At 35.0% G+C, this 10,641-nt stretch overlaps 1 non-coding gene across 1 annotated transcript; it reads left to right on the plus strand.

Moving 5' to 3' along the window:
- Positions 1-5,434: 5,434 nt before the first annotated feature.
- On the plus strand, positions 5,435-5,541 carry LOC113781854. Its single transcript, XR_003469753.1, has one exon. It is a non-coding gene; the product is annotated as a small nucleolar RNA R71 (small nucleolar RNA).
- The last annotated feature ends 5,100 nt before the right edge of the window (positions 5,542-10,641 follow it).

A 10,641-nucleotide genomic window follows, 5' to 3' on the forward strand; every position in this document is an offset into this window, starting at 1 on the left:
ACTTTGCATTGTAAAAAATGCTTCAAACCTGGACACAATTCAAGAAGTTGCAAGAATTCAATCCATCCAAATTCCAAATTTTACAGGGTACAATCTTCTTATGTATGGCATAGGCTCTTCTTTATTACTAACAGTTCATAACTTTTTGTTTTGATGTCATCGGCAAATCAAGAGCCTACTGATGAAACTTTAGAGCCACAAGGAACTAACCACTCTACTGGTCGCACTTCAGAACCAGTCGCTCAAGGAAAGCCGGTTGATAATCCCAATCCATCTAAATTAAAAGTTCCAAAGAGAAAAGTATATACTCAACCAACAATGTCTAGTGTCAACAGGGTTATCACTAGAAAAATTGCTTCTTCTCAGGTATTATTCATGAATCTTAGTACATAGTACTTGAAACATATGTCCTATTACTAACATACTTCCATTTAACAGTTTGCTGTGACTGGAGGACCTGTTAAGAGTGTTGTTGGTGGAAGAGTTAAACCTCCAACAGTTGCTGATGTGTTGCATAAAATAAGGGCCAAGAGAACAAGAACAAATCCATCTTCCTAAATTGTATATGTGTGTAATTCGTAGTTAGGTGATGTGATGTAAACTCGCATTTTTTGGTGACTGAGTTGGATTTAGATGACTACAAATATACCCAAATTGTTTTGTTTTTCGTACTGATTTTTGGGTGTTGAGTTTGGTGTAAATGGATAATGAAGTGTTCTACTTTTGTATGGATGATCTGAATGGTTATTTTTGTATGAATGGAAAGATGGATAGCATTTTGCTTCCAATTTATTATCATGCCATTGAATGGTTGATGGATATCATTTTGCAGGCATTTCAATTCCCTTCTTGTTGAATGGTTGTTTTTGTGTGAATGAATAGATGGAATATGGAAGCAAGATGGATCGCATTTTGCATCGAGTTTATTATCATGCCGTCGAATGGTTGATGGATATCATTTTTGTGGCGACCCCACTTCCCCCTAAGGTGAACCAAAGGGTTGGCAGGTCGCCTGCCTAGCTCTCGCCAGGGCTCACTCACTCTAGCAACTGATTTCACCAAACATAAATCGAAAATAAACCTTACTTCTCAAGCAAGCTAAGTACTTAAATAAGTCATACAATTCAACTTATATAGCCCAAAAATACAATTCCAAGTACCCACGAAAACGTCGAGCTTAAAAATACTTAATTTACAATTTACAGTTCCTAATCCAGGGCACAGAAGCACCACAGGATTCACATTTTCCCAAAGGCGCAAAAAAAAAAAATCATCCAAAAGATATTAAAGTATCTCCCAAAGTACAATTACAAAAGTGGGCATTCAAAATATAACATTTCTTTTCTATTTCTCCAAGACTTCATGCATATCAGAACCTGTCAAGGAAAACAAATTGGAAGGGATGAGCCAATAGCTCAGTGGTGCCTCGTAACATGCAATTTACATAGGGCAATTTAACAAGTACAAATGGACAAGTAAGCAATTAACAATTTAGGAAAACGAAGTAACATGACAAGAAAAGGATACGGGGCTCTCAGGAACCAAAGTCCTCGCGCTTGATCAGGTAATTTATAGTAGTTGACACTCCATCGACTTTCACTACCTAATCTCCATGTAGACATTTTTCCTAATCTACACGCCTCCTAGCAACGACTTCCCCCTTATTTTCGGGCCCGACTCCAACACGAATTTTGCAAGCACTTTTACCAAGACGGCAGAGAGGTACCTCCCACTCTAATAGAGCGTGGTACGTGCATCCGTTTGGTTTATTTAGTCGACGAGACCACGCTTCAATCGACCTTGCAACACTTGTACTTATGGCATTTCACTCAATCACATAGCATATAACATTTCATGATATCTCTAGCAAGTACTTTTAACAAGTAGTTCAACTAGCAGTTAAACACGATTCATGCAAGAGACACTCACCTCAAGTGAAGAGTCTAGAATTCCAAACTTTGATCGAGATTGTGCTCTTCACCAACTCCTAAAATCATACAAATAATTCACATAAATTTCCACTTTTGAGTTGGCGAATTTAACTCGAGTCAACTAGCATTTAATTTCACTCAAAAATTCCAAACTAGCATTAATCGTTCTCTCAATGTGAAATCCACAAATTTCGAGTGAAATTAAATTTTAAGGTTTCTTTAAAACCAAAAACTTGCTAAATTCGTCAAATATTCCCATAACCAAGTTCTAGAGTCATATAAGCAATTAACACCACTTTGGTGTCACAGAGTTGAGAAAAATCACATTTAACCATTTAGAGGAATTTTCCTTCTAATTTTCCCCAAAAATATCTTGGGAAATTCCTTTAAGAGGAAATCATATAAACCAAGTAAAACTAGTCGTTGGAATTTCTATAAAATAGAAACTCCTTAAGTTTGCCAAATTCCATTGACCAACTTGGTTCAAGGATTTTCATGAAGGCAAAAACTTGAGTTTTCAAGAAAATTTCCAAATTTGGCATATTTCTCGAAATAGGGCATTTGGTCTAATAAAATTCAAGGTTATTGACTCGAAGTGGACCTAGTAACAAAGGTTAATGCTAGAAAACATTTTCGGGACAAATTTAGTCCACATTTAACCAAAACGAAATCCAAACGTCAAAATCATTTCTAATTTCAAACAAAATTTCTGTTTTGGGTAGCCTCGTGAAGAATAAAATTTTGGTCCACTTTTTGGACGTAAACTCTACTAGATTTTTATCCCAAATAGAGCTATACACACCCCTTAACTAAACACAAGTCAAATTGGGTTCATGTTAACGTGAAAATCATTCAACATGTCTCATGCAAAGCTGGACAAATTTCCAAGTGCATTCGGTACAAGCAGTCCATTTTCTCTTCAATTTGTCCAAAATTTTTCAACTACTCAAAAGCTACATTTTTACCCAAACAATACTTCACATATAGGTTAACATGTTTACAGCTCAAATAGTTCAAAACTTGTCAAAACCAAACCCCAAAATTCGCCCAAAAATCTGGAAATTTCCAGAATTTTTTCGGACAGCTCAAGGGGCATTTTTCTCTTTGATTTTTCAATGAAATTTCCCATTGTACCAAAGCTGCATTTTCACCAAAACTACTCTACACATCTAGGTGAACATATACATGATTTAAATAGCTCAATAACTTCACAAAATCCAGCTCAAAAATTCGGGTAAAAATGGAAGAAAATCAAGCCTGTTTGTGCGGCTATAGCAGAGCAGAAATTTGCTCCTCTTTTTGCTCAACCATTCTCAACTTATAACTCATACTTTAAGTCCATAACAATCACAACTAATTAGTCTATCCTCCCAACAAGCAATCCAGTTCATTACCTAAGCAAAAATTGCAAAACAACAACCGGTAACAAAGCTGGAAAATTGCTCCCTCATCCGGCCAGCACCCCATTTTCATTCTTAAAAATTTTCCCAAACATTTAACCACCACAAAACAACATATAAACACATAAAACACCTCTAGCTTCATCAATCATTAGCTTAGAGGATCAGCAACCCAACAAGTTTCACCAACGCAAGCTAAAATTTCAAGAACCAAAAAGCTGCAAAAATCTGAAATCCTGCTAAGTGCTAGGCGGAAGTTTTTGGGTTACCTTCAGGTGGTTGTTTACTAGCTAAATGAAGTGCCTAGTTCCCCAAGTTTGCTCCTAGAATCAAAGAAGTCAGTCGGCACCCTTGCACTCTGTTTTTCCGCTTGTCTGACCTGTCACCGCAGCAGCACAGCAGCGACCGAAGATGAAGAGGGCTGGGGTTCTGGGGTTTTTGGTGAGCTTGGGGTGGTTCTGTGGTTGGTGGAAGGAAGAAAAAAAAAAGGAAGCTGGTTTTTCTCCTTCACCCTGGTCCGAACAACCCAGCAGTAGTAGCGAGAGTAGCAGCAGCAACAACGATCTTCTCCTTCCTCTTGCTCGATCGAGGCAGCAGCAAAGAGTGAAGGTTGATGCTGGAAATGGAAGGTGAAGGTAGGAGTTGAAGGTTGGTGAAGATGGAGGATCGGTGGAAGCTGTGGAAGAGCAGCGGCTCCTGTTTCTTTCTTGCACCCGAAGATCAGAATTTGGAGGGAAGATATGAACGTGAAAGCTGGGATAAGATGGGTTGAAAATGAAGGTAAGCTAAAGGTATAGGTTTGTTGACTTTTGGGCCTGCCATTAAGGGTGGGGAAATTTTGAATTGATTCGCGTTTACGCGCGAGAATTTTATCTACTGGTAGGAATTCCCCATATAACATTTCCTCAGCTTATTTGTACATTTTTATAACCTCTACACCCTACATTTCAACTTAGAGCTACATTGCGCGTCAGTGCACAAATATTCACCCTAATGCTTAGCCGAACGCGAACCGTCAACTAAAATTTTTTTTTTTTAAATTCATGTAATTTAAAATATAACATTTATATAAATGAAAACATCATTAATAACATAAATATGCATTATTAAATATAAATACATATTATTTTATAATTTCAACATTTAAATAATATTTTGATTTTAATTTTCAGAAATTAATGCAATTTTGAGATCCTCACAATTTTGCAGGCATTTCAATTCCTTTCTTGTTGAATGGTTGTTTTTGTGTGAATGAATAGATGGAATATCAAAGCAACCATTTCATTTCTCTTTTGCAGGTTGTAGTTTTATTTACCATAAGTTGCATGGCAAAAAAGGGACATACCCCATCTCAATCACAGTACGACTTTTACATTTAACAATAACTATCCAAAAGACAATGATGGCATCTTTTCTTTTTCATTTCTACAAAGCAAAACACGGAATCATCATTGTACATATGGATTTTCACTACACTTTTCCTTCGCCATTCAACGTCACTACTAGAACTAAATAAAAGATTAACACATCAATTTCACCTTAGCAAGTTTTTCCACCGCGATCTCCCAACTTGGTTTAGTTTCAGCCTGTGGTTGCCTTGGTTGAAATCCCGGCGGATTGGTTGGCCTTTGTTGATTGCCTTGATCTTTCCATCCAAAGTTTGGATGATTTCTCCACCCCGGATTGTAAGTATTCGAGTAGGGATTATTTGGGGCATTTCGGTTGTAATTATTGACAAATTGTACCTGCTCAGAATCAACACACTCATTAATATCATGTTCACCTCCACAGAAAGAGCAACAAGCTACGTGTGCATTAGATGAACTTGGACCAACTCCACCTTGTCTACTTAGCAATTTCATCACATTATTCATTTGAGCACTCAGCATATTGAGAGGGTTCATTTCTATCATACCTGCGTGACGTCTCGTATTACCTCTTTCATTGGCCCATTGGTAGTTATTTGCGGCCATTTCTTCTATCAAATTCTGAGCTTCTTGGGGTGATTTACCCATTAAAGCTCCACCTGCGGCTGCATCAATAATAGTTTTAGTGGAGAAAGATAAACCATTATAAAAGGTTTGTATGATTAACCATTCAGGTAGTCCATGATGTGGACATTTCCGAAGCAAATCTCTAAACCTTTCCCATGCCTCATATAATGATTCTCCCTCCAATTGACTAAAACTAGTGATATCCATTCTAAGCTTAGCAGTCTTTCCTGGTGGAAAATACTTATTTAAGAATGCTCTTGATAAATCATCCCATCCGGTGAAAGTATTAGGAGCATGAGAGTGTAGCCAAAGTTTGGCCTTATCTCTCAATGAAAATGGGAACAATCTTAGCCTTATAGCATCATCACTAACTCCATTCATTTTAATTGTATCACAAATTTCCAAGAATGTAGCTAAGTGTGTATTAGGATCTTCTACTGCATTACCTCCAAATTGAGATTGTTGAACCATTTGGATAAGTGATGGTTTAATCTCAAAGTTGTTAGCATTTACCGTAGGCCTTGCTATGCTCGTTTGAGATCCTTGTGTTCCCGGTAGAGCAAAATCTCGTAGAACTCGCCTATTTGCTTCATTTTCGGCCATCTCTTCCTCAAATGGTAGATCTATTGAGATTTCCTCTATAGGTTGCCAAATCTCTTGTTCCTCTTGCTGTGGTGGATGCCTCCTTTGTCTACGTAGTGTCCTCTCAATTTCTGGATTGAAAGGTGCGACTTCTCGAGACTCCCGGTGCATACACTACAAACAGAAATAAGGGATATTATGCAACTTCAATGGTAAAAAAAAAAACTGATTACCATACAAGATTAAATATAATCTAAAAAATAAAGCTGTCTAAATTAATAAAGATGATTCGGCTCTAATATTGCCGCTCCCCGGCAGCGGCGCCAAAAACTTGACGGGTTTTTACTTTAAGTGCAAGTTTAATTCCGAATTTACACCCGTTGGACTGCAAGTATACAGGTCGCAATTGTAGTATGAGATGTGTATCGGGTCGATCCCACGAGGAGCAATTTAAAACAATTATTAGATACTAATTTACTCTATTATTTAGACTCACATTAATTTGAGCAGAAACTTCAGATTTTAATTCAACTACAAAAATTCTTAAATAGATAAATGCAATATCTCAAGGGGAGTAGAATTCACTAAATATTAAGATCTAGGGATGTAGATTCCACTTATGAATCAAAAGATCTAAAATGAATTAATTCAACACTTGTTACTGCTCTTGTTTAACCAAGGATTCATTTCCAGAAATACCAAAATCACATTCTCATGATAATAATGGGTTAAAACAGATTAGTTTTTCCTAATCTCTTGGTAAATACTAAATCTGTTCTTATTCACACATGAAATGCAGATTTCATCCACTTGAACGTATTTCTATTCTCATGAATATACAACTCAAGTTCTACTTGTGTCATTCCATTATTTTTACCATTTCTCAATGAATAAAAATAACTATAAACCTGCTATTGGTGATCAAGCAACAACAAGTAATCCAACATACACAAGTAGATAAGTTAATACAAGACATAACAAGAATGAATAACAATCACTTCATATCATTTGGCCATAAGCTTCATCTACTCCCTAGATAAAGAAAATTAGCTACTCATGAATGATAAAACACTCATAACTTCATTAATGTACATCATCATGAATTACAAATACAAACAGAGTAAAGAAAGTCTTAGCCAAGATATGGTGAAGCCTTCCAGAAATCTCCTTTGTCTTGAACTTAGATGATTACAAGATGAAATCCCAATTGCCCCTTGCAAGTCCTAGGTAGAGAGAATATGTTTTTCTGTAAGAAGCTAAGCTACGAATGGATGTCCAGACCTCCCTCAATGTCTCTGCATAAAAACTACTCAAAGGCTCATTTTTCCAAGTCAAATTCCAACTTTTGATTCCCAAATCTCCACTTTGTTAGCATAGTCAAAAACCAATATTTTTGACTTGAAAATAAGCCACTTTTCTTGCCCTTTTGTCTTCTGAAGCATGTGCACCGAATTCCCTTGCATCTTATAGCTGGAAAGTGGTGTGAACACAAGAGAATTGGCTAAGTCAAATTGCAGAATTTCGGCTATAAAACGCGCCTACACAAAACGCGGCATAACTCGCGTTTTGTCTACTCGCGTTTTCACTCTGGCCTTATTTCAACTGTGATTTTCTCATTGATAAAGGCCAAACTAGCTTTTGTGCAAAACACAAAAGTTGTAGCCCTTTGTATTAGCTTTCCAATGCTTCAAGAATCATCCAAATCGGAGCTTTGTAGCCTGAGATATGATCGAAATACTGTCACCTGTTCAAACCTCTGTTTTAACTTCCGACCACAGAATGCAGCTTCTGTATTCCAACGTTTTGCCCATGAAGATGGCAGAAATGGATTTCGATGTCTTCATACGAATTGTAGGTCGCTTTCTTAGCTTTAAAATGGTATAAAGATCACCTCAATCTGATAAGTGTAGCTCCAGATATGGTCAAAATACTGAAGAGTGTCAAAACTGACTTGTATTGCATTTCCTCACTTGAACGTTTTTCACTTCATTCTTCTTGTTGCCACTTGAATTCATCACCAAATCTCTATTTTTTACCTCATTTGACATCCTTTGGTGATTGAATCATCATTCCTGCATAAAAATGAAGTTTTTTCCATTAAAATCAATAGAAATGCAATATTATCCACTTTTACCAAAAATATATAATTTTACCAAAAACCTCTTTATTTTATTTATAAAACTAAATAATCAACTCAAAATTTACTAATAAAATGCACTTAAAAATACGTAAAATAAACTCTTATCAGTTACATATAATAATGGATTGAATGGACCAAAATTTTGGGTTCAAATGATTTGATGACTTAGAATTGGACCTCTGAAATGATAAGAATTACATAAAACATTGTTAAGAATGTTAGAGACAACTAAAAGTAATTACATTGTTTCATTGTTTTCAAGTACTAGATAATGCTGCCACTGAAAAATGAGATGCTGACAAGTTGGGTTTGACGGTAAATCGAGTGAAAGTGGAATTATAACAATCTCGATTTACAAGATGTTCCAATTATCTTAATCCATTGAGTACTGCAATTCTAGTTGGCCTTCAAGATAATTTTTCATATGCCAATTTTAGTGCTCAATTACAATTTTTTCATGTCAAGAGTTAATTTTGTTGATAGTAGCTAGTTCCCGTTATCACAACTGAGCATATCAATTTGAGTGATACTAGACCCTTCACCTTAATATAGTAGATAAGATTAACTTTCCCTATTCTTATTTGTTTTCTTCGAGTTTATTTCCACAATAACCTCATTCTTTAAAACTATTTCCAAACTAATGCACTTTCAAAATATATTCCCTTGTTAACCTACTTGTTGCCATGCGGACTTTGAGTATGGAAAGTATTCACATTTCCATCTTATATTAAGAGGTACAATCCACATCAATAGATTTTTAATAACTTTTCAATAGTTCAAATTTTTCTACTTATGTACAATTTTAAAGATAAATAAAAAATATTTCTCTATCTATTATTGAGTTAATTAGTGTTTCTCACATTAGATTGGCTCATATAGTGTGTTAATTTTGATACTAACACTGACCTAGTTATATTTTCTCTCTCCTATTTTTTTGGAATGTATTCTCTTTTGATATAGTGTTTCTCACATTAGATTGGCTCATATAGTGTGTTAATTTTGATACTAACACTGACCTAGTTATATTTTCTCTCTCCCATTTTTTTGGAATGTATTCTCTTTTGATATAAGTCAAAAAATGCAAGAGAATTTTTTTCAAATTTTCTTTCCCCTTATAGTGGAATTTTTATAGTTCACCTAAACTATGATTATTATTTATCTTGAAACTTCTTAAAATTTACAAACTTAGGAGACTACCATATATAAAATTGCAAGTAACAAGAAAAAAAGAAAGGAACTTGTGATATAATAATCAAGAACAAAGCTAGGGAGGAATAATGGCAGAAAAAAAAAAGTTCTTCGGCAAAATCATTGCAATTTGGAGGGTGATCAACAATTTTAAAACACTAATTGTGGATCCACTTTCTTTTTTTAATTTGTTTACAGAATGTCCTTAAGGCACTAAATAAAGAAAAACTATGTAATATATAAACAAAAGATTTACAAGTTATTTTTTTCCTTTGATGGAGAGTCTACATGGCAATAACTAGATTAATAAGGGAATAAAAACTGAAAGAGTATTACTTTGGGATTATTTTTTGAAAAGTAGATTATTTTAGTCAAAAACTCTGTTTTCTTCTATATAGCCTATGATAACATATTCTAAAATTGGTTGCCCTTTTCTATCTTAGGTTGTAGCATTTTGTTAGAAAAATACTTAAATCAGGCATGTGAAATGTCATCGGAAAATATTAGTTAAAGCGAACTAAAATTTAGACTAGTGTTATACAGACACAAACTAAGAGATGATTACTGAATTTACATGGAATTTTAAGATGAATACCTGAAGATCAACTGTCTTCCTAAGTATTAACTCCATCTCCCTTTGTTACTATAAAGTATATCCATTATTTACAAAAAAGAAAAAATGTATATCCATCAAAAAGCATAGCGATATCTAGCTACAGCTTAAAGTCGTGCTACTGGTTCAATGCATGCAATTTATAAGAGTATAAATGACGACTTCATAGTGTAGAAAGGAAGTTCAATAGTTAGATTGAATAAGAATACGACTTTTTATTTCACCCTTTTTGGTTCCCTAGGTTCTAATTTCTAGTTGATAATTGTCTGCTTTTAAGGAAAAAGGAAAAAAATATTGCAACCTATTAAGGGTTCTGTATGTTGAATATTGTGGCCATGTAACATGTTTCTCTCATATGTAGAAAATGCATACCTATGTATGAAACCAGGCAAATGTGTACTGTTTCCTAAGTGGATGATCTCACAGTGAGGAAATGAGTGTAGTCAATACCATGTTATGTGCATATTAGTCTCTGTATTTTCGTTTTCCTATAAGAGTTGGGATGTAATTTGATTGAGTTTGGCTTGTGATCATTTATGGAATTGTACTAATGGTACTAGTTTGGTAAGGAAATTTTGCGTGTATTAGTTTGTTGACACGTCAGCCTGACTGACTGATCCTGAGACACTTAGCTGTTTAAAAAAAAAGGTCATACGATTACAAGCTTAAAATAGTTTCTAAATCTGTAAGTTAAAAAAAATGCTACATATATTAGTAGGGGTCGTCTGTTTGGTTCTCTCATAGCACCAAATAAGAACCGAGCCAGACTAGTTTTTTGTAGGGCTGTCGATGG

Source organism: Coffea eugenioides, chromosome 8, assembly GCF_003713205.1.
Source record: "Coffea eugenioides isolate CCC68of chromosome 8, Ceug_1.0, whole genome shotgun sequence".
In the NCBI taxonomy this organism is placed as follows: domain Eukaryota; kingdom Viridiplantae; phylum Streptophyta; class Magnoliopsida; order Gentianales; family Rubiaceae; genus Coffea; species Coffea eugenioides.